Below are 25,545 nucleotides of genomic sequence, written 5' to 3'. Positions count from 1 at the left end.
TCCACCGGCATGCTGTCCTTGGGTCTTACAACACCCAACGTCTCCTCACCTTCCTAGAGGAGCTAAAAGACATCCTCCTGGACCGTCAACAACACCATCCTAGGCTAGCACATCACATGTATGTGATCATTTGGGACAACGTCCGCTTCCACAAAACACACCAAATCAGAGAGTGGTTCACCACCAACAGTGACCACTTTTTCAACGTCTGTCTGCCACCCTACTCCCCTTTCCTGAACCCTATAGAGGAGTTCTTCTCATCATGGAGATGGAAGGTGTATGACAGACAGCCATACACAAGAGAGAACCTCGTACGGGCAATGGAGCTGGCCTGTGCTGACATACCAGTGGAGGCCTTCCAGGGATGGATTCGCCATTCCAGGGCGTTTTTCCCGCGGTGCCTAGCAAGGGACAATATAGCCTGTGATGTGGATGAGGTGATGTGGCCCAATGCAGCTCGGCGACATGATGCCGCACAGTGACTGTGTGTAATACTGTAAAAAGACTGTGTAGACAATAAAAAAAGACTTCACACCCTGATCATGTTTCCGAGAGTACTGTTGTGTGCGATAGATTCTGTTTTTGCATTGAGTTGTGTTACAGTAGTGTACGTACATGCAGGATGTTTTTATAGATTTAGTCTTCATGTGAAACTCACAAATCTAAATGCCTAATCCTCTGCAGGGTTTTATGACGATCCGTTACTGTACAGTTTATAAAAATATGCATTGGCAGTTATGAACCAAAGAACCTTCTCACAAATTGAGCATTGTGTTTTCAATTGTTTTGCTGTAGTGTGTAATGCTGTGTATAGTGTTTACAGTTTTGACAGCTTCGAGCTGCTCTCTTGGTGTGGGAGTTTGAGTTTTGCAGTGGGAAGGTGTGGTTGTGTTTATGTAGCTTTAGAGAAGGGTGTTGTGTTTGGACATTGGGGGACCTGGTAACGTTTGTGACATGTGTTTTAGCATTTGAGAAAAACTGTAATATTCAAGCTATAACATTCTTTAGCTGGGAGGGTTATGCATGCTAACAAGCTAGTGGGTAATTTGGCAATGTGTCATGTCAGCAAAGTCAAGCTTGAAATGGAAAGCACTCACTGGGTTGTGTTCTGCCACAAACTGCATGTCCAGTGACTGCTCTTCAATAACTTTAAGTAGATGCCTTCCAGGGAATCAAAATCCCCATCTGTCTATGCATCTTCAAACCAACAGGTGAGCTGTGCTGATATCATAGATGGCCTAGATTTGGACTTTATACATGTCCTTCAACACATATAAGTATACACTCAGTCCTAGCAAAAACGGTAGCTAAAGCTGAGATAATACAAATGGTGTTATCTTTAAGGTTGCAGAGTCAGATGCAACTAAGTGTCTAATCTACTAGTCTACAACTGTGTTAGCATAGATAGCTCAACTTATCTGTCTTTAGCAGTGGATCCAATTGGTAACCAGTAAAAATTCACTGAAATGTCTGCAGTCTGCAGGTTATTGCCTCCTCCACAAGCTCTGTTCTTTTTAACTGTTGATCTACCGTAAGTTAGCAAACAACCAGTGAATGTAGTGAAGTATTTAGCAACAGAAGATTGCACATGTACAGCATACTGTCTGAGAGAAGCACACTTGAAGCTGGAAGCTACAAAAAAAAGGATAAGAAATGCAACTTTAGCTATTTAGACAACGCTTTCCAATGTGTTGCACCTCCAGGTAGGCTTGTCATGGTCAGAACGATGCCCCCCTTTAACCAACAGTGATGCAACAGCTGCCACAACCCAAAGTGCACTTGCACGTCACTGCAGAAAAAAGAGGAGATACGCTGAACAACTGGCACCCAGGAAAAAAGGAAGTAGGAAAGGAAGAAATACAGTGGGATTTCTTTTACTTTCTTCATTTTCTTAGCCGTCTTTCTTTGTGACCCAGTTAAATAGCTTTAGCTGTAGGGGTAAAGACTTTTCAATCATAACCCACTATCAAAATAAAAGGCAGATTAGAAAAGATAACCAGAGGCTTTGTCGTGAGCTTATAGTTAAATATGGATCCATGCTTGAATAAATCCCAGATGTTTGTCATGTACAGCACTTGGTAAATGTTTCAGGCCCTTTAAATATCATGCAGTACCACCGGAGACCTTTTAGGAAGCGTTACCTTTTTGAGTGTACATCACCTACATGTAAGTGTCTGTTTCTTTCTTGCTGTCTTGTCTTCAGGCTGAGTGGAGAGCTGACTGTGCATCTGGTCAGGTTTTCTGGGTCATCCGTTCACCTCAGGGTTGAGTTCATGAACGTTATGTCCAAGAAACAAATCTCAGTCGTGAATATTAAACTAAAACACAGACAGTCTAGTCTGTGCTTAAATGTCACTTGCCTGTGAGGCCTGCTATCTCCTCAGAGCTCAGTGAGGTACACGGCTGCTTTTCATTCACTTTGCCCTCTGTTTTGTAGTGAGCTCTTTAGGTAGAAAACAGCAAAAGTCAAAGCAAGTCTCTAGCTGAGCTCAGAGCTCTGTCATTTTTGTGATCACCCTGTTTCAAATAGTTCTTACAAAGTGTCCATATCAAAGATATGCTGCTATTTCAGAAATTGTCCTTCCCAGTTAATTGAAACTGACTTTAAGTCTACCTGTGCCTGAGTGGATTCCTTTGGCTCCTTTATTTTTCTGCTGTATTGTCATTCAAAAGAGATTTTGCCCTTGATGTGATTGGTTTATACAGAAATCTGGTCTCACACACATCATGACAGTTTGGTCCGTCATACATATTCTGACGCGCTGAATTACTTCAGCCATCCTGTAATGAGATTCCCTCAACGTCTAGAATTGATCGTGAAGTGTGTTCATCACATGATTCAGGTGAAAACGTTTATCATTATGTCATTTAGAATCGCTTAAGCTCCACTAATTATAGAGATGTATCATTAGGGATCTGGTATATCACTCAGACTGGTTCAAGTGTGGTGTAAAAAGAAAATATCAGTGAGCAAAATCCTTTCAAGGAGCTCCGCTGCTTGTTGAGATTCAAGTGGAGAAACAAGGTTGTTTCTTAGAGGCTTCCCTCTCAATATTTAACCACTTTAGCATCACTCTGAGCTTTTCCACACATGTATGTAGGTGAGTATTCAAGTGCACCGTACTGACCCCTCTTCTGTTTTTTTAAAGTGTACGCTGCATACATGTTTCATAGGTTCTGATAGATTTAATATTAACTAAGGTCATATGTAAAAAGTATTCATGTCAACTCAAATTGTTCCTGTTTCCATGTCCAGCATGATACGGGACAATTTTAGAACTAGTTAAAACAAATCTTAGGAGGTGTTTTCTTATTTAAAATAAATAAATAAATAAATCGAAATATAAAAATAGATTTCTCCATAAAGAAACTCAATGAGTACATTTATGCTTCGGATTGTACAATAAAAACAGCTAGTTAGCTAGAGCTAACATGATACAGGTTATAGCTTGCACGTTTCAGCTACGCACAGACTGTTCAGACAAGTGGTTTACTGAGTCACTATTCAGTTAATATAAGCTTCTGTGTGGTTGTATTTGTTAGACTGGCATGTCATACACACATTTCAAAGTGCCATAAAAGTGTGTGGTGCATTAAATGTTGTGGGCGTCTCTGTAAACCCACCGAAAATATCAATTTTCCCCTCAGAGTAAAACCCAGTTTCTAGAAAAGCTGAGATGCTGCGTGTGATACATGAAGAAACAGGATGTGGCGACAAAAAATACAAATAATTTAAAGAGTAATCGGACAAAGACGTGTAGTGCTTTTTGAAAAATGAATGCAGTAAGTTCAAATATTGCTAATTTAAACTTGTTAAATGCATTGCAATCAGAAAAACGTTATCTTTTCAATCTTTTTTTATCCTTTCAGGTTCTGTGATCACTTGGTCAGTGAACTGGAGTTACAACTCTATATTAAATTACCAGATCTTGCTTAAAAATAGCAACATGTTCTTGCTTTAGATTCACAACACAAAGCCAAGAGCTCAGGACATATTATGAATATTAAAGTTATGTAATACAGTGGATATGAAAAAGCAGCTGTTTTTATACCAAAGTTAGTGGAAGCAGTTTCAGTATGTCAGTACAGAAAGCAGGTGCATGTGTTACTGTGTGTACAAGTTTTCCGCCCTAACATCGTCCCTGCTCCTCTCATTTACAGAAACGTGGTGGACGAGCAGCTACATTACAGCCCGGTAACAGAGTGACGTTTGTGACCTAAGAATAAACATAAGAACACAGTGTGTTCCAGCCTGCACATGGCTCCACACACAAACAGCAGCAGACACCGGTCTTGGTGTGTTCATTATTGAGAGAGGTTAACACACTGTACTTCCAGGGTCACTTTAACCTCCCACGTTAATTATAGAAATCACACTCTAGAAGTTTTCTCTGGTTCTACACTAGAAAATATCACCGGGAATTAAAAGCACTCCCACATTGAGCCCAGTGTCCCACACAGCTGCTTCGGTAAAAGAAGGATTTAAAAAATCGCTGAATATTTCACTCAAGCATAAACTATACCACCACTACACGCCGTGTTCTAACAGTTTTGCATTGTGCAGCATCCTTTTTCCTGTCCTGACATTTAACTCCTGTTATCCAGCCAAGCATATGGCTGTCATTGTTATGTTTATTCTTCTCCTGAAATGCATTTACATGTCCATTTGGATTTCTTCAGCTCTGGTGCACATTTACAATTCTTTTTTTTTCTGTATTTTTCAGTAGAATTGTTTTATATATGCAAATACATCTTGATCCACATCCACGAGGGGTTTATTTAAACAGTCGCATACACTGACCTTTCATTTTAATCTCTTCCAATAGACTGGTTAACCAAAAAGACTAAATGTGACACACTGTGGCCAAATATCATTTTATGCACCAGATTTTACTTCTTCTTATATCTTAGTTTGTACATCCTTGATTCATTTCCTCACTTCCTACTCCTTGTCTCTTAATCCCTCCTTGTCTTATTTATGTCTTCCTGCAGGGATCCCAGCACTGGGCTGACGTAATGAAGAATTGGCACCTTCTGGTATGTCGTCCAAACACCGATGTTGCAGATGACGCACATACTTATATAATATATGAACACTTGAAAGGAATGGAACAAAACATGTTCGTGGCCAATCAACCTGATTCTTATATAAAATAAAGTTAGTGCCAAAGCAACAGAGAGTTCCTGCAAAGAAAGCTGCAAAGTGATTCTATTTTCATTTGCTTGTCAAGTTACCCCTGCTGTCATAAGGCGAAAGGCGGGGTACACCCTGGACAAGTTGAACGTATACCATAGAGCTGACACAGAGAGATAGACATGCATGTCTTTGGGCTAAGGAAGAAAGTTGGAGTACTCAGAAAGAACCCATGAAAGCACAGGCAGGACAGAAGCAACAAGCTAGTGGACTCAAACCCAGGACCTTCTTGTTGTGAGGCAACAGTGTTAGCCAATGCACAACCAAGCTCTCCTGTTCACGCAATTATTTTATTTCTTTCTTTCTTTCATAATTAGGTTGTTGTACAATGCAGAAGTTGAAGCCCTGGTGCCTTTGAGACACCACAAGCTAAAACAGCCACAGTCACATCTGATCCATGATAGCTTCTGCAGGGATCTCACTAATTAAAAGCACAGGAGGAGTTTGGCTTCAGTTATAACTGTGGATTAAAAAAAAAAAAGAGGTAAGCTAAAACCAAAAGGCATGTCTGCTTTCGTTCATGCAATCAAAAGCGTTCCTTTTTATTGGATGCTCCATTTGAAGCACCTGCGATTAGTTTATGCAAAAATGTTGCTACTACTCTACTGCCGTATTACAATGCCTACTCCAAATATGCAACCTGCTGAAGTAAATGTCTCTCAGAAGGGATGCTCTGTTTCCAAGCACCTGTTTCGCTTGCTTAGCACAGCTGACATACTAGGTCTGCACAAACCCAAAATCTGGGTAGATTTTGTGTCGGTAGTAGTTGAAGAAAGTTCCCAGGGACTTCTGTCATATGTCAAGCTCTTCTAATTCAAACCATCCTGTATTAGCAAGAAGAAAATTGGGGACTGAAATCACCTCTTTGTGCAGTTGTACATCATAATTATATGTAAAAATGTCACATCTGGACTTGTTTCACAGCCCACCATTTAGGAACCACTGAGCTACAGAACAGCACCCTGGAGAGGCGAGAGATTGTTGCTCAAGGACACTTCAGCAAGGCAGATGTTTGCCAGCACCAGCGCTTGAACCGAGGTTCTTAATTACATGCTACGCTCTTAACACTTCCCTGCGCTTCAGCGATCTCCCAGCATCTAACAGCTCTGCTCTGTTGTCTTCTGAAGTCATTCACGTGGTGCTGCACATGCAGATACAGTTACAACACACATACGAGCCGGCTATGTTTTAGCTCCTTGATCAGCAGCAGTGCAGGCAGTCAAAAGCTGGAAGGCCTGAGGTGACTGTGGTATGATCCTGTCAGAGCGTTTGCTTTTGTTCACTCCAGGTAACTCACTATTTTAACCCTTTCCATAAGAATCTCATTAAGTCGCTCTCATTTTCACCTTGTCTCTTCAGTTTTATTACATATTGTTCCATTTCATCTCTCTTCTCAAATCCTTCTCCTTTTCTTCCCTCTTTTTCTCTTTCCCTTCATTTTTCCATATCACTCCACGTTTGTTTTGAAGTGAAATGAGTGTGTTTGATGGGAAGCTGAATAGAAGAGGTGGAGGAGGAGAGGATGTGGGGACTGTGGGAAGATGGCAGCTCCTATATATAGCGGTGAGCGTGGGTAGACAACGTATTGACAGGAAAGACACAACGATTTCTATCCAAAGCAAAGCAGAGAGAGAGAAAGAGAGAGGGATAATGAGCCAGAGAGCAGGGGGGGGTTGAAAAAGAGACAACCTCTGTTATTTGTGTCGTTTTGTGTGTGTCACAGTGACAAAAACAGTGAGAGCAGCAATATATGATCAGTAACACAAGCCAATCCAAGTAAACATGTAAGTCCTAAAGTTTCAAGGCTACTGTCACTTACACTTCTCCAAACAGAGCTATGAGCCTATTTTTTAAACAGCCGCAGAACCCTGAGGTCTGGATATGCAGCAACGCATTCTCAGATTCATAAAGGCAAACTTCAAATTCCAATCAAGATTGTTATTTTCCAAATAACATCGACAATAAGAAACAGACAATTTCTGAGCCAGGACTGGCCAGGAGCAAGGTCAAATTAGCCCAGTTGGCCTTTTCCAGAGAGTCACTACTGTGCCCACTGACTGCGATAAAAGTGGTAAAATGAAGGAAGATTGATGTTTAAACTAAATAAAGTAAATAAATATCAAACTAAGTTTGATGGGGGATGTAAACAACTTTATCTTGAACAATTTTCTTGTTACTTTACCTTTTGGTAATTCATGTATAGCATATAGCATTCAACATGCTTTTAGCTGAAAAGCATTTTGTTCACTGGATGTGAAACAAGTAGCTAGAACTATTGTTCCTGCTATTGTTGTTGTGGCTATTTAAACTTGCCTCATTTGAATTGTTCAGTTTTATGTTTTTAAATTTGAAAACAAACTAAAGACAACAATTTTCACTGAGCCTGCATTCAGACCGGTAAGTGTTAATTAAGGAGGCGTGGCTGGGAGGACTAGTTCTTCTTTTTTACTGCTGAGCTAAAAGAAAAAAAAAGAAGAAGATAGCTGAAGTTACACAGATGGACTTTACAAGGTGATCTGTGATTTTCACCAATCCAAGTTAAGAATTAAAATAATGTAAAAAACGAACTAATTATTATGCACCTACTAACAAGGGTGTTAATCACACATAGGTGCAGTTAGCTAACGCTAAATCAGCAAAGACAAAGAGACAGTAATTACTATTCAACTTCAGCTAAAGGGCTATCCATGCTAGCATTTCTGGTATAATACTTTATATTACAATATATACTGCAACTATAAATAATATAAACAAAATATAATATAATACCACCACCACCATTGACCATAATACTATATAACACATTTTTACTATAACATACAGCTATGTTTTCAAATTAGCTAGACTTTTTTTCTAATAAGCCATTTTGATTAAAAGTACATATGGAGTCTTGCTAACAGCATTTACATTGTTTTTGGTTCCATTAAATCAAATAATTAAATTAGGATTAGTGTGTTTTTGAGTTTTGTAGTTTTTTTAAATAATAGTTTGATATTAGAGAGAAAGGGATCAGAGGAGTGTTCTCAGATCGTGACTGTGGTCCTCTGGCTCAAACACTATTTATGCCACATTTGGTTTAACTAGTTAGGGACAAAAGTTCTGTGGACGTGCATGTTACTCAACCAGTTCCAACTATTTATTTCACCTTGACTGCAGATGCTGACTAACACAAATCCAACTCAATTTTAAATGTCAAAAGCTTTTCAGAACGACCGACTAATTAGTTTTTTTAGAAGAGCTTAAAGCACTTAGTCAGTTCTTCCTCTTATTTAGTTTTGTCTTTGGGAGTTGGTGTAATTTTATAGACAAGAATCAAACCGGCTGAATAACAGCACATTTCAATCATTCTGACTATATCTGCAGGAAACACAAAGAAAAGATAACATTATTCATTTCAATTCAGTAGTAAAATAATAAAAAGTCTACAGCATGAAAAGGTGTGTAAAGCATCCTGATTAATTTAAGCTGTTAAGTGAAAGGAAAACGTAAAAGCTGAGGAAAGTTGGCATCTTCTCATTTCAGTTTAATAAATGCATTTCTCTTTTTTTTACGTCTCCACAGAAATGCACCAAGCATTGCATCTTTTTTTCAATACTGTTTGCAATGAAGAGAAATCCTGAAGACGCCTGAAGGAAAAACTTGACCACTAACTTATATAAACAGAAGCCTTGCTGTAAGGTAAAAACATGATGTTCATGAAATGTTTGGACAATAATTGTTCTGCGGATTTGTTTAACGAATAGTAACATACTATTCTCACCCCGTGCTGCAGATAACCTTTACATAAACAAGTGTCATTGTTTGTATCACCCTTACTATTTTCTGACAATGCAACTGGGACTTTGCATTTGCACTGCAGCTGGCAATTGTCATCAAGGGCAAAGTGGACAGTTGTTGTTTATCCACATTATGGATACAGAAAATAAAAAGAACAGAATAGTTATTGGAACAGTCAGGAGACTTTTGTTTTGTTCTAACACCTTAACTGCCTAGCATACGCAGATACACCAGGTGTGTTAATTTTATAGTGTATTTCTAACAAACTAGCTGTGCAAAGAGTATTTGATGCTCCCCAAATTCTTGGCTTGACTCAGTGTATGTTATTTAAAAGGATTTAACTATATCGACTATATCGACAGCAGCTCTTCATTTACCTTCGTAACTCTCTGAAGTGCCGATCCATCCTCTCCTCCCAGGGCCGGGTAGATATAGGCACCAATATTAAAACTTTTTTCTCTTCTTTTATACTTCATTTCCCATTTTCTCCTTTAAGCTTTCTTCCCTTACCCTTGTGTCTGTTGCCATACCCCATCTACTTCCTATTATGTCTCATTCAGCCTTGCCTTTCTCCTCTCTCAGTTTTCTTGCTTCCTTCATTTCACCTTGGTGTCATTCAAGGAAGCCTTTTTTCTACAGCAGAAGTAAATGTAATGGTATGTGTAATGTCAGTACTAGGAATGCAGAAGTAAAGCCAACAATAAGTCAGGTAGGACAGAAAAAAAGCTAGGAGAGCAAAGTGAAGAGATAAATGTCAAAGTAACAATAAACCAAAGAACAATAATAGTTTTATGGCATGTTGAGCCTTTGTGTGTAAATTTCTGTCTGTCTGCTAGCTCACTGGGTATTGTTGTTTTGTTCTCACAGGGGAGCAGAAGAGGGGCACAGCTCTTAACTTCCTTGACTTTAATTGCATTCGCAAAGTCCCGCTCCGCATTTCAGTGGCGCCCTGAAACAGCGCTAGTGTGAAAGTCGAACATTAATTCACGCTAAAATGTTAGACCCCGTAAAACATCCCAGGTTTCATTCCTCACTCTCAGGCCCTGGCTTACTGTGGCTCATTTGGGGAAAGACCACGAGCTCCTGTGAGAGCTGCTTCGTTCAGCCTGTGTCGTGTTTCCTTTAGCTTTAACCCGCGTAATCGGTGGCACTGAAGACCTTACTCGATCTGCAGAAATCAGCTGGATCAGGCATACAAAACGGTGACATTCGTCTTCTTCTGTCCGGTGGCTGGAACATAGTGTTTCTTCCAATGTATGCACAATCAATGCATTCCTCCCGTGGGGACAGTCAGGGTTATTAAGTAATCAATAATGCTATTCCCATTAAAGTTATTTTGGAATCAATCCTGCATTCAGATTACAGCTATAAACTAATCTATACCATTAATAATCCAATCAACGAGTGTATGATCTCTGGAGATGAGACTCACCTCAGAGCAGTGTGCAGCTGTTCTTTACCGGGGGCGATAAATGAAAGAATAAAGTGCCGTATGGAAGGAATTATGAGACAGTGTGAGGGGAAATGATGACCCACAGGCTGAACAGTTTGGTGAGTGTTTCCTGTCTTGAACACCTGAACCAAACATCACTTCTAAGAGGAAACTTTGATCGAGTGTTGGATCTGAATCAGAGGCTGTGACAGTGTGCATTGCATTGTGTCTGATAAGGAAGGACAAACAGGTCTCATGCTCGGTCAAAGCTGTCTTCTTCCACAGCACAAAAAAAAATGATAACATGCCAGATAGCGATATCTCATTCTGCTTTTTCAATGAAGCTCAGTGTTTAGTGCATATACGACTGGATCTCTGGCTGCTAGATTTTTGTACTTGAATGAAGATAACTGCAACTAGCACCACACCAAAGGATTTGAAGACATTGTGAATCAGTGTTAGGACCATGTGAGCACCGATGTGTTCGCTGAAGTGCGTTTAAACAGTGCTGTAAAGGCTTAGCTCAGGGGAAGAAGTGAGTGAACAACTTAATAAGCAATAATGAATCTTTGAAGAGAAGTGAATGAAGTGATTTTGAATAACCAAAATGATTCATGATTGCTTCCTCTGCTTTGCCCCTGCGGAAACGTTGGGATGCTTGACAGGTGAAGCAGCCATTGGAACACCGACTGTTTGTTAGGAGGATAATCTGTCAATTGAATTTGTCGCACAACACGACAGGAGCGACACAAGAATGACTTTTTGGTAACACGACTAAGGGCATAATGAATCAAGTGAAATTTCAGTGTATTTTATTTGGAAGTACAACGTAAATATATGCAGATAAATGTATGTACAAATACTTAGGTCCACTAGAATAACAAGAATAACGAGCGGTAATAATTAAACTGTCAGTAAAGTTAAATAGCATCTAAGTAATTTTAGGTAGTTTATGAGTAATTTTAAGAAATGGATAACTTCATATATTTTAGATGAAAGGAGACAAATTATACAATAAGTAATTTTATTTACTTGGTAATTTTACAGAAAAACAAAGATTTCCCCATCTTACACTGTAAGTACCTTTTGGGGCACGGGCTACATTATGGAGTCTATTAACCTTGCCTAATTTTCAGGCACTTTACAAGGAAGCAGACATTCTTTTCCTGTACAATAATTTTAGTTATATTTAAACAGTGACTTTAAAAAAAACAATTTAGACTTGGCTCCATCACTATGAGGTATTTGGTATTTGGTTTCTTCTTCTTGTAAATTGGTAAGCAAGAACAGTCCTTATCACATTTATATTGGTAACATAAAAGGACAATTAATAATAGAACATCTATTATGAAGATATACATATTGACTATTGAAGATGAAATGTACAGCTTATTTACAATGTAAGATCCAGTGAACTCTGTAGACATATTAGGTTTAGGCTCCCACAGGAAGCTGGCTAGAACCAGGAATTAGTCACCATCCAAAACAGCAAAGCTTTCCCCATGCCCGGCAGTTCATGTGAAAACCATTTGCATCAAAAGATCTAATCCGGCTTAGCACAGGCATTCAAAATGCCACAGATATGCAATCTAAAGATATTTACAGCTTGCCAAGATGCTAAAACTTCAAACAGCAAACACTTAAGTGACACAAGTGTATTCTATTGAGGATCTCTTTGCAGCTTTTCCTGCACAAAAGCTCCCAAAGCTGTTGCAATAAAAAAATAATAGCTGCTTGTTAAGAACCTCCTGATAGCTGCAGCTACATTTAGTGTGTGCATACACCAGCTGGAGGAACATGGAGGCAAAATACAACCTGTCCACCTTTGGCACCTTTGGCTCATCAGACTTACAGACATCTTTTAATCAGCTCATGTGTTCTCACCACAGTTAAACAGCATCAGAATCAAGAGGTTAAGAAAAGCTTTTAACTAGAGCAAGTTTCTCCGCTCTCAAAGCCACTTCACCAACAACACACACACACACACACAGTGATGCTTCCCTTCAGGTACAGCATTTCTTTATCGAAACAGACAATTATCTAACCAGGAGAGGTGAGTCTGTGCATGTGCAGGAAGTAACAGTGCCTTATACCTTCAGATATGCTCCACTTGGGAAGCAGACCAAAAGAGACACACACACACACACACACACACACACACACACACACAAACAACAAAGTAGGTCTAGCCTGTGCTAGGTCAGTGCAGCAAAGCAAAGCTAATGGATGCAGACAATAGGTGTGTGTGTGTGCATGAGACAGACAATGTGTGTATTTCTGTGTGTATGCCATATGTAGACAGACTGAGTGTGTGCGCGTTTGAATTGCTTAAGGCCAAGTATGACCCTGACCTCAGCCACTTGCATGACCTCAGCATGTGCATAGCTGCTGTGACCTAAGATGCAATAAGGTGTGTGTGTGTGTGTGTGTGTGTGTGTGTGTGTGTGTGTGTGTGTGTGTGTGTGTGTGTGTGTGTGTGTGTGTGTAAATACAGCAGGGCTTAAGACTTAGAGAACAGATATGTAATAGAAATCTTGAAGAAAAGCCAGCATGAATTCTCAGTCTTAGCTACACTGGACAGCATTGGGAGCTAAATACTGTGTCACAGCTTGGACAGAATTTGTCATACTTGGCAGTCTGGGCTACATCCACAGATTGGAGGGATTAGGATACTGGCAGTGTATTATTTTGTACCATCTTGTTCCTATTAGATGCCCATAGTAAAGCAGCTGCATGTGGAATCTTAAGAAAATGTAGTTTTCTTAATGGTAAAGAGTATTTAGACCCTCAAAAGCATTTAAGTGTTTGTATGTCACAAAAATAAAAGTGAGGAGCGGGCAGTGGGTCAGATCAGATTCTATAGCCTCATAGATGGTTTCGACCCTGTGGATGAGTTGGGCTTTTTACAAGCAGCAGACAGAATGAAACACACTTCTGGCTCTGTAACAACAAAACATCTAGAGCTGCGTGAGTGTGGTGTTGTGCAAAATTCTGTGAACCAGAAACAAATACTAATTATGAATGCATATAAAGGCCTGTTGAAATCATGCAAGCTTTTAGGCTGAGCTAGAGCAGCTCCTCCTCTCCATCAGAGGTTCCTGCAGAGATTTTAACTATTAAGTTTAATGTGAAAGTCCAGCACAGCTGTACAAAGTGTGTAAGGGCTGCTGTCCAAGGTGCTGAACACTGGACTGAATGAATAGAGGGAACTATCCATGGTACTTAGTCCAACTGAATAAGAGTAATGGTTGCTTGTTCATAGTTTCTGAAATTGCCCGTGTAAGTGTTCTCAAAGTATTTTTCAGTAGTCTCAGTATATTAAGAAATGCAAACTGCAAATCTCCTCAGCTTTAGATGATGAGACTGAATTTGATTTACATTCATATTAACTTCCTGAAAAGATTGTGTATGTGTGTGTTAAGATTGTGATAGTGTCCACATGGATTAGCAAAAGAATGGAGAATATCAACATAACACAAGCCAGAATATCTGCATTTTCTATATCTAACCTAATCTAGAATGACTTCCAAAGTGCCTGGATACTGCACTTCCCAAGATACAATTCAATATTTCAGAATTTTCCACAGGCTGTACATAAAAGATGTATGTAGCCTCTGGGTATGAAAAGTCCAGCCGATGCTTGTAGCTTAAAGCTGTATTCTTTTGAATAGCCAGCAGGGGGCAACTTGCAAAAAGACCTCAGACTGTATAGAGAACCAACAGAACATGAACAGAACTCATCGGGTGTTATGAGACTCATCTGTGAGTCCAACCAGAACCTGACGCTGGCTGAGAGCTGGTTCATGTGCTGCTACACTGTTTGCTTAGTTTGATTCCACCCAAGTGACAAGAAACTCAGTGGAGAGACAGCTGACACTTGCGCTGCTATTTAATGCCACAAAGTATGATTTTGTATGAGTCATGTTTTTAAGAAAGCATGAGTGGCTCTGCTTTGCTGTTCACATGCAGCCTGCTGGAGCTACAGCCTTTGCTGATTTCAGGGGATTTCATATAGTTTTCCTCTTAAGACATTGGGGACTGGGTTGAGACAGTCACAGTCATGTGTCCTTCGGGGCGTGGTTATTTTGTAATTGAGACTGTGCATTGTCCTTGCTTCTTTAGTTTTGTCTTTTCCAGTTGTCAAGAACCAGAATGACACAAATGTGTCAGAACAACAAAAGCCGATGCTTCAAAAATGGAAGACAACAATCTGATGGCGTCACAGGGGATACATTTCTCTTTTACATACAGTCTGTGGACTTTTGTTAAAACATCTCTGCCTCCAAATGCCCAAACTTTTTAAAATTTCATGCCCCCGCTTTTGTAAGGCAGGATTTTTTTTCTAAATGAATCCCAGAGTCATGATGGCATCTCTGTGATATCGCTGGAGTTCTTTTTTTCAGGAAATCTCGACAGCTAAGAAAAGTTATGACACAACTAATTTTGTTGCCTGTTTAGTACTTTCTACGATCAGTAAAATGATCCCGATGTTCGAAATTCTAAAAGTCGTCTTTATACCTGTTAATCTTCTTTCACTTGGGTAAAAGCATTACTTTGTCATGATTGGGATTTGTTCCATGCAGTCTCTCTCCCTTGATGACAACATAATCCTAACCACAAAAAGCATCTCTCACTGCCCCGAGATGAAACACATCTGACAGCTTAAAAGCGACATCAGAGATGAGTGTTACGTATGTAATGTACGTAATTAGACCCTATCGAAGCTAAACAGACTGTCGTAACGATGCGGATCCTTTGGTGCATTATTCAATATGACAAGAGACCCACAGATGCAAAGAGAGGAGAAGCAGGGAAAACAAGAAAGCAGAGAGGACAGAAATAGAGGAACAGAAAATGGCTATAACATTGTGACTCATGAAAGGAAAAGACAGAGGAAACATCCAGATAGAGAGCGAAAAAAAAAAAAAAAAGGTCTCCAAATGCTGTTAAAATAAAACCAGCTAAATGAGCTGATTATATAAATAAGCTTTGAAATTTGAGGGGAAAACACAGAGTGAGGGGAGAGGGAGTAACTGAATGCCCAGAGGGAAGAAGACAGCCCCGGATAAAAGAAAAGAATGGAGAGGAGTGGGTAAATTCGTTTTGAGGTTTGAAATTAAAACAGCTAAATGATCCGATTAGCTAAACAAACCCTGCCTTTGGAATTGGACACCAGCAAATTCAAAAGCAGAAGTGGTAATGGAGGAGGAGGAAGAGGAAGAAGAGGCGGGGAGGAAGGGGTAGAGAGCAAGACGCATCAAATTAAAAGCAACAAAATGAGCTGATTTTCCTAAACAAGCTCAGAGATTTGCAATGCTAATTATTATGAGAGAGGTCCTGCACGCCACTACAATCAACTTAAAGTATTCTGACGCACAAAAATAAGCATCAACACAAATACGGCCTAGACGCCCAAGAGCTTTTACACAGCTTTTACATAGGTTCATGGGCCTTTGGGCAATGCAAAGGCCCAGACTAAAGCTAAAGTTTAAACACAACACAAGAGGTAAGGGCTTCACCTGAAAGCAAACATGAATCAATTAAAAGAACAGAGTCCCATAAATTTAATCCTGACAGGCTCTGCATATAACCCCCCACCTCTTGACAGAGTACACCCTTTTTGCGCTTTCCTTAGACATATCCATGGCTCAGAATGTATATACAGCAGATCCCCTCTGTAATTTGCACATACTCAATACCAAACCCACAGACCAAAGGTCTAATATGAATACATCATTAGGTTGTATCGGTCAGTATGTCCACAAGCGTCTGCTCGGCAAATACCTGCACGCATACTTTCTAAACCCTAATCCATTAGCAGAGGGATGCCTTGTCAGTTTGCCTCAGGAAAAGAATAAGAGTAATGAAGTGTGGCTTTGACGGGAAAGACAGTCTTAAATATTCAAAGTGCATGGTGCCTGTTTGTGCACATGGAAGGTGGTGGTTTTAACAGGTGCTGCTCAAAGCAGTGAAAGAAGTACTGAGAGGTACTCCATATAAACCTCATGTGGCAAAAAATCCATTATTTCCTCAAGTACGCACACTTAAAGAAAAACACCTTCTCAGTTACATTTAAAACAAAAATTACATTCAGTGTTTAGTACTTTTTTACTTCAGGCAGAGTCTTTTTCTTTGTGAAAGTACCCTGATGGATAACATGTGTGAGACATAGGTCCACTGTTGTAGAAGTGAGGGATGCCCCCCTGTTTGGTGTGTGAGTGAGAACAACAGTAGCAGCATGTCGTCTGAGCCCTGTGGAAGTGTATGCCAACATGAGTAACTACAGCAGCTGAAAATGTGTCTGGATAGTCCAGTTATTACTGAGGCAGTTGCTGACCACTTCTACAAAGGAACAACGATCAGGGATGTGTGCAACTACACGACTAATTGTCGCTATTCTCACTACTTGGTACCAGATGTATTAGTCGCTTAATCTAATTGTTGACTTTTAATTGATGCCCAATGCCGTTATACAGTCATCTGCCACCAGATGAAGCTACAAACCCAACATCAACAATTCTGTTAATCATGGCTTAAAATTGTTGCTAGGCCTATTATTGTTAGCTATTCTGAGGGCTAAAGAATGAGGTCATGAATACAAGCAGTGGAAATAAGAAGGGTGGTTGATAACTTGCTTGGAGAAATGGTGGAGGAGGACATCAGTGATTCAAGAGGGGCTCAGAGTAGAGCTCCTACTGCTCTACATTGAAAGAAGCCAGTTAGGGTGGTTCGGGCATCTGACAAGGAAGCCTGCTAGGTGATTTGCTCCGGGCATGTCCTACAGGGAGGAGGCCCCGGGGTAGAACCAGGACCAGGGAGAGATGGATTGGGAACGCCACAGTGTTTCCCCAGATGAGCTGGAGAGTGGGAGGTCTGGGTCAGCCCCTGCCACACGGCCCCAGATAAGCAGTAGAAAATGTATGGGGTGGATACAACATGTTGCACCTCAGACTACTCAGCCATCCCATGTTTGCAACGAGAAAGCGTCCAGCTAGCAGATCAACATATTACCACTTCTACTGTTACTTTTCATTTTTAAATGACTGGGTTAGAGTTTTTCAAGATTTTGTTACCAATAACATCCTTAAAATAAATGTCCTGTCTAATGCAACCACAGCAATGTTTCTTTACATTTGGCCCAAACAGAAAAACTGGTTACCAGCTAAGAGCCACACTAAAGGTCATTTACCTTTATCTATAGGTCCCCACAAATCCAGTGACACAACAAGCTGGTGATATTTTGAAAGGAAAACACAACAAGCTAGTGCCTCAGGTAACGTTGGGAGGCTAGAAGAATATCCCCCAATATAATGTTGTAGAGGAAAAGTATGCACTTTGACTAAACTGAAGAAAAAAAACTAATTCTGTGTCATATTTGATTTTTTTTTAATCTCAGGTAGATTTTTGATTAAACCTAACAGAATAAAAGTTAGCTTTTTACACAACTGTATGTCCCCTGTAAGTCTGTATAAGTGATATTTCAGTGATACCAGTGAAATGGGGATTCATCTATAATAGGAGCACACTCTTGAGTCTTATACAAAGGCCGTCATCTAAATTGAATAAACACGTAACAAACAGTACAGGAGCACCTTCATTAAATTCCATCAGTTACAATAAAGCTGCAATATCCTACCAAGCAACGTCCAACCAAAGGGCGGAGGAGGGTGATTAAGTTCAAATAAAACTTTTAGTCAGCTTTGGTTCCAATAAAGGAAGTGCTGAGCAAGCAATAAAGCAGGTTTTATTTACAGTGCCGCTGCTGAAATGGTTGATTCTGACAGAATGATCACAGCTGCAAAGATCCGTTTCCCAGTGGCACAAAGCCACAGCACCTTATTCTAAGCTTATTGTCAGTGAGCCTTCCCAAATAATCTGTCCTCTAACACTGAAGTTTATTCTTTGGCATTTATGTTGCATCATATTCAGACAGTGCAATGCACACAGAGGGGAAATGTGGCCAAAGAGAGCAGTCAAGCTAGAACTGAACCAGAGACCTAATGCTGTCAGACCACTGTTACAAACTATTTCCATCTGATTTTTGTTTTTTTGCCAACTTTGCAACTACAAAGCTTTCTGAAAGCAAACAAGATCAGACTCCTATATGAAAACAGGCATTTATTCTAAATATGTTGCAACCAGAGTGGAATTCTCTTAAATCAGCTAATATTTACTTCTACATCACACATTTCCCTGACAGCCAAAAAACATCATGCTCTGCACTTGACTGTGAAGTTGTTCTCATGCTGCTGCTGCTTTTATGATTTGTGTGTACGTATGTGCGTTTGCTTCTTTCAACTTGGCATCCTCCGCTTTTCAGCTAGCTCCATTTGAAAGGGGGTCCACTCTTTGCCTGCATTTTAAATGATTTTTAAAGTGAACGAGCAGCTTGTACTCTTGTGTGTGTGTGTGTGTGTGTGTGTGTGTGTGTGTGTGTGTGTGTGTGTGTGTGTGTGTGTGTGTGTGTGTGCTAATAATTTGATAAAGGTAAGAACATCTTGTCTACCTTTGTGGTTTTAAGTGTAGGCACGTAGATGTGTGTGACCTCCTCTCTCGGCCGTTTTTTCTCTGACAGCTAAAAACACCTTTAGTGAATAAAACATCGGGTATAAAAGACTCAGTACATAATGCTATCTGACGGCCCCAACAACCAGTAAGGCTTTAACTTCGGATGGCTGTAGGCCGGTTTGTGCAGGGGGTGGGGGGGTTGGATTACATATAGTGATAGGCCAGAGGATATACAGCAGACTTCGTTATAGTCACTAAGGAAATGGCTTTTCCCACAACAACAAACGTCTGTAAAACATTAGCATGCAGTTAGTTTCAGCGAGCACACACTTTCACATAAAAGCTAATATTCCTCTAGAGTCCTGCACAAGCTAATCTGTTTACATATGAATTTCCATATCCTAGTTATGCATAAATACACTAAATATTATTACAATGCTAACAAGGCTTAACCCGGTGGTGAGAACAAACAACAAATGGGAGGAGACGTAAGCAGCTCTTCCCACTCTCTTGTTCAGGTTCACAGGTTCATCAGAATTAGGAAGGTTGTTACGGGATGGGTGGAGGTGTGCTAAGATGCAGGGTTTTTTTTTCATTTGGTAGAAATAATCTGTCTTGACTTTTGAAGCCACCCTACAGTCAGTGAGGTCAACGACTGCAGACTGAAGCGTGTGCAGGTTATTTAAATAAAGAAGGCAACGTTTGCATGTGCGGTTTCCTCCTGACAGCTAAAAACACCTGAAATTAATAAAACAGCATTTGTGAAGCTTCACAACATAATCCCAACTGAAGGTCCCGGCCACCAGTAGAGCTTCTATTTATTCATTTATTTATTTTCTCCTCCTGTGATGGACATATGTGCAGGAAGCCATTATTCATTGGAAATCCAAATGCTCCGGAATGCTGTGATGGAGGATTCATGCAGAGGATGTTTCACTGTAAATGATTACACCCCATTGGAGCTTGCAAAGAAAAGCGTCTGGACTTCTTTAAGTTACTTGAAGACGTTTCACCTCTCATCCGAGAAGCTTCTTCAGTTCTAAGGTCAAATGGTGGAGAGTCCCAGATATAAACCTAGTGGGAGTATCCCCCCACAGAGGGACAAAAGGACCCCCTGATGATCCTCTAGTCGCCTGAGCCAAGGTGTGAAACTGGGTGTGGGTCCCAATCAGCCAGAGTTTCGGGTGTGTTCATTGTGAAACCTGGCCCCACCTTATCATGCGAATTCCTGAGGTCAGATGGCCCAGGATGTGAGTGGGCGTTAAGGCGTCTGGGAAGGGATCTCAAAACTAGATTATAGATGGCAGAGAGTTGGTGTCGTAAACCCCCGCCTCTGTTCAAAGATGGTCGCTCACAGTGGACATAGATGCTTCTTTCACTCCTCTTTCAAACCATCTGTCCTCTCTGTCCAAAATGTGAACATTGGCATCCTCGAAAGAGTGTCCTTTATCCTTAAGATGCAGATGGACTGCTGAGTCTTGTCCTGTGGAGGTGGCTCTTCTGTGTTGTGCCATGCGCTTGTGAAGTGGCTGTTTGGTCTCTCCAATGTAGAGGTCTGGGCATTCCTCGCTGCACTGTACAGCAAACACCACATTGTTAAGTCTGTGTTTTGGCGTTTTGTCTTTCGGGTGAACCAGTTTTTGTCTGAGCGTGTTGCTGGGTCTGAAATGCACCGGGATGTCATGCTTGGAGAAAACTCTCCTAAGTTTTTCTGATACACCGGCTACATAGGGGATGACAATGTTGTTGCGTCTGTCCTTCTTATCCTCCCTCGCTGGTGTCTGGTCTTCTTTTCTGTGCCTCTTTGCTGACTTTAAGAACGCCCATTTAGGATAGCCGCACGTTTTGAGTGCTTCCTTTACATGTGTGTGTTCCTTCTTTTTCCCTTCAGGCTTAGAGGGAACATGTTCTGCCCGGTGGTGTAGGGTCCTAATCACTCCAAGTTTGTGTTCCAAAGGGTGATGGGAGTCAAAGAGGAGGTACTGGTCCGTGTGTGTGGGCTTCCGGTAAACTTCGATGTTGAGGTTGCCGTTCTCTTCAATGTGCACAGCGCAGTCCAGGAAAGGCAAACAGTTGTCCTTTGTGTCTTCCCTGGTGAACTTGATGTTTTTATCCACAGCGTTAATGTGCGCAGTGAAGGATTCCACTTCTTGTGTCTTGATTTTGACCCAGGTGTCGTCCACATATCTGTACCAGTGGGATACAGTGACGACACCTGGGTCAAAATCAAGACACAAGAAGTGGAATCCTTCACTGCGCACATTAACGCTGTTAAGCGTAATGTAAGCATGACATCCCGGTGCATTTCAGACCCAGCAACACGCTCAGACAAAAACTGGTTCACCCGAAAGACAAAACGCCAAAACACAGACTTAACAATGTGGTGTATGCTGTACAGTGCAGCGAGGAATGCCCAGACCTCTACATTGGAGAGACCAAACAGCCACTTCACAAGCGCATGGCACAACACAGAAGAGCCACCTCCACAGGACAAGACTCAGCAGTCCATCTGCATCTTAAGGATAAAGGTCACTCTTTCGAGGATGCCAATGTTCACATTTTGGACAGAGAGGACAGATGGTTTGAAAGAGGAGTGAAAGAAACCATCTATGTCCACTGTGAGCGACCATCTTTGAACAGAAGCGGGGGTTTACGACACCAACTCTCTGCCATCTATAATCCAGTTTTGAGATCCCTTCCCAGACGCCTTAACGCCCACTCACATCCTGGGCCATCTGACCTCAGGAATTCGCATGATAAGGTGGGGCCAGGTTTCACAATGAACACACCCGAAACTCTGGCTGATTGGGACCCACACCCAGTTTCACACCTTGGCTCAGGCGACTAGAGGATCATCAGGGGGTCCTTTTGTCCCTCTGTGGGGGGATACTCCCACTAGGTTTATATCTGGGACTCTCCACCATTTGACCTTAGAACTGAAGAAGCTTCTCGGATGAGAGGTGAAACGTCTTCAAGTAACTTAAAGAAGTCCAGACGCTTTTCTTTGCAAGCTCCTTTGACTACGATGACCTGGATGGCTGAGAACCTTCACAGACATTACACCCCATTATTCTTCAGTTTCATGTAATGCCTATGTAATTGTCACCTATCCCGCAGCACCTGAATGCAACGTGTGTGAGAGAGAGGTTTATGAGGCTTTGAGGTGAAATCATGTCTAAGTGAAAGGCTTCTCATAAGTCCTGTTCCGGCACCACAATTGACTCGTGCTTGTGTGCGTGCTCTAAAAATACATGAACTCGGCGAGGCACTTTTGTCTTGTGTCACTCTTCTGGAAATAGCTTGAAGGGTGGAGCGGGGGAGAGCGAGTTGATGTAGGGAGCGGATGGATATGTGAATGAGAAGTGGGAGGGAATACAGAAAGAGAGGGAAAGGGGGAGAGAGAGCAAGCATGCATAAAACATGGAAGAGAGGGACAGGGGAGAGCAAAGATAGAAACAAAGGATAGTGAGAGAGCCTCTGGCCTCTTCTAGTTCTTCTTGTTTCAGAGTGGTCTAATGGCTGCCGCCAAAACACACACAAACACACAAACACACACGGGCTGCTTGGACCAGACAACTCGCTGTGAGGCTTTAACAAACCAACTGGACACAAACAGCACATGAGAAAAAAAAGACAATTCTGTGGTCTGGCATGATTTTATCATCAAGCCACAGCAGATAGTGTTAAATGTGCGAGCAACTCATATTAAGAAAATAAAATGTTCTTTGGTCCAGGGAACAATCTGATTGTAAAAGTTTCATTCAGTGCCAAGATTGTTTGTTTTGTTGGTGCCCAGGGAAGAGATTTTGTGTTCTGTTAATGAGAACAATACTGAATTTGAAATGTTGCTTAGAAACAGAAAAATCGTGATATTTCTATAATGTTTCCTTTATTCATCTTTGTCAACATTTGTACTGCTGTATACATTGCAGTTTTACCACTATTCATGCATTTAAACATATATTGTAATGGATTGAGCAGCCACAGTGGCTACTGTTGTCTGTCCTACAACCATAACAAATATATTTGAAGCTGAAGATGCATCAATCATCTATCGCTGCTCCAACCCCCCCAACAACATTCAGTTAGTGACTTCTTCAGTCTTATGATTGAAGAAGTCACTTGGATGAGTGACGTAATGTTTCTCCCACTGAAAACGTTACGTCCAGATGAACAGAATCAACTTTTGGAGGTTCAGTTAGTGACAGACCACATGAGGTTGCCAGTGACTAAAATTTTATTGTCACAAACTTTCCTCTGAATCCAGAGTCAATTTGAACCAAGCAGAGGAATATTGAGCCCTGCCACGAGAAACCACAACTATCATCATTTAAAGGCATAATTACATAATAGGGTTATGACAGCAGTAAGTGCTGGAGGGGAAAAAAAACTCTTTGTTCATTCAGCATGATGAACATAATTCTGTGTTTGCACAGTTTCCCAATATTGACATTATTTCCTGTGAGTGGAGAGATGGATATTTGCACAGATAGATCCACAAGAGGCAGGAGAGTAAATATGATTCTTTGTAATTTGGACTCTTGCAGTGCAAGTTATAGAAGCATATGGATTTAGAACAACATGTGCACATGTAATATGCTGACAAATGACTGTTTGCTACTGTTTAGGCTAAATTTCAGTTCATCATAAGTTTTGAGAATTGCAAAGTAAGTAAATTCTACAATCAAATAAATGGCAGATGTGACGTTGAGAGGCAGCGTATCACACGCTAGCAGTAACTGCACTGACAAAATCTCAGAATGGATTGTCCTCACTGTTCTGCTGCTCTCCTACTCAATAGTAGCAGGGCCACACTTTGCAAGAGTAATGCGTGATGAAGTAGTAAATTGTAACAACATGCCAGTCTGACTGGCCTCTCTAACACCTCCACCCACTGGAAGTTAACTTCCTATCCATTCCTCACAGAGATGAGAGATGTAGAGTCTTTTATTGCCACTGGACAGACCGATAGATAGCTCCATAAAGACAGAGATTTTCAGCCCAGACCAATGTGTGTGTATTTGTTTGTGTGTATGTGTGCGTCTCAACTTGGAAGTTGGTGGGGTGAGGTGTGTGCGTGTGTGTTCACTTCACATGGTCGGACAGAGTTTATGAACCTATAAAGTCTTCGGGGATAAAAGTCACACAATACTGCGAGGTTAAATGGCAAACGGAAAGAAGGAGCGGAAGGAGAGGAAGGAGAGAGAGAAAAGCTACGAGGTTCATAAAGACAGGATCGAGTCTCTCTCTCCCTTTCTCTCTCTTTCCCTTTCTCCAGACTTTTTTTTTGCTTTTGTTTCGACTTTGGTTAAAAGCCTGTTCCTCCATCTATTTCTTAAATGTTCTTATGTAATGACCAACTGTGAGGGATTTACTTTTCGGTTCAGGCAGTGTTTAGGCCAACTATACGCTGTAGTCACAATAATAATGTAAGCATTCAGCTTTTGGATTGATCATGGTGGTAACAGAGGCAATTGGTTTGAAGGCTCCTGTTCTAAATGCTTTGTTACTCCTACAGGCTTTAACATCACTCAGTAACCAACTATCTATCTTAGATTTTTTGTCTTAAGCCTGTCATGTCAAGGTCAGGGGTCCTCATGTTGTTAGATTGTGTTAAATGCAGGGAAATCCAAATTCACGTCATTCTCAAACAGGACAGTGTCGTCATCTAAACAGCCTGAGATTAGTAAACATTCAAGGGACTGAAGCTGAAATGGTCACAACAAGCATATATATTTTTACACAACAAATGTCACTGTGGGTGGTACAGCATTATGTTTTAAGGGGGGGACCATAAAATCCATTCATCGTCTTCCACTTATCTTGAGAGGGCTGGAGCCTATCCCAGCTGCTGTGGGGCAAGAGGCGGGGCAGACCCTGGAAAGCTCACAGGGCTAATTAAAGAGAGGACCAGGACCTTCCTGTTATGAGTGTTAAATACCACTCCACTGTGCCCAGATCAAAAAACATGTAATTATTTCTGTGTTTATTCACCATGTCAATAATGATTTTTTTATGTGCTGGCATATGAGAATTTTTTCTTTGTATGTTTGCAACAAACTACATTCCACAGGTACATTTTTCTACATTAAAAAATGCTACAGCAGACCAGACCTTGTGTAATACATTAAATGTAAATTTAAAAAAGCTTCCTCATGTAGACTTCATGCAAAGCTGGACATTACTGCATAGACGCAGATATCAAAGGACTCCTTGTGCATATTTACATTTGGAAAGCAACCAAAACCCAGAGAATAAATAACAAATTCATGCTGCGTTTAGAGCCACAAATTTTTAGACATGTTTGAATAACATGTAACTAATTAAAAAAACAAAAGCATGGTAGCATGAATGTTTGGCCAAATTACTTTCCAAATAGTGAAAGTGGATGTCTGCACGAATGAAACCTGAAAATAAAGAAATTGTCAGTCATTTAATTTGCCACTTGTATAAAGTAGATTGTGTGTTTTTAGTTACTGATGACACGTTTCAACCATCACCTGGCTCCTGATTCAGTGGCTCAAACACAAAAACTAGAAAGAACATCATTAAAAAAGAGGCAAATCAACAACCCAGACAGAGTCAGCGCTCAGCTTCTCATTTATATTCAGGACACAGGTGGAGGACAGAAGCC

General features: G+C 40.8%; 1 protein-coding gene across 4 annotated transcripts in view; it reads right to left on the bottom strand.

The window, feature by feature from the left end:
* Positions 1-25,545, bottom strand: part of il1rapl2 (interleukin 1 receptor accessory protein-like 2) — a 445,655-nt gene that overhangs the window by 246,500 nt on the left and 173,610 nt on the right. The window lies entirely within an intron of this gene.

The sequence above is a fragment of the Perissodus microlepis genome, chromosome 2, assembly GCF_051167445.1.
Source record: "Perissodus microlepis isolate ML-2025 ecotype Zambia chromosome 2, ASM5116744v1, whole genome shotgun sequence".
Lineage (NCBI taxonomy): Eukaryota > Metazoa > Chordata > Actinopteri > Cichliformes > Cichlidae > Perissodus > Perissodus microlepis.
Note: the sequence above shows the minus strand (reverse complement) of the source record. Positions and strands in the feature narration are given on the sequence as shown.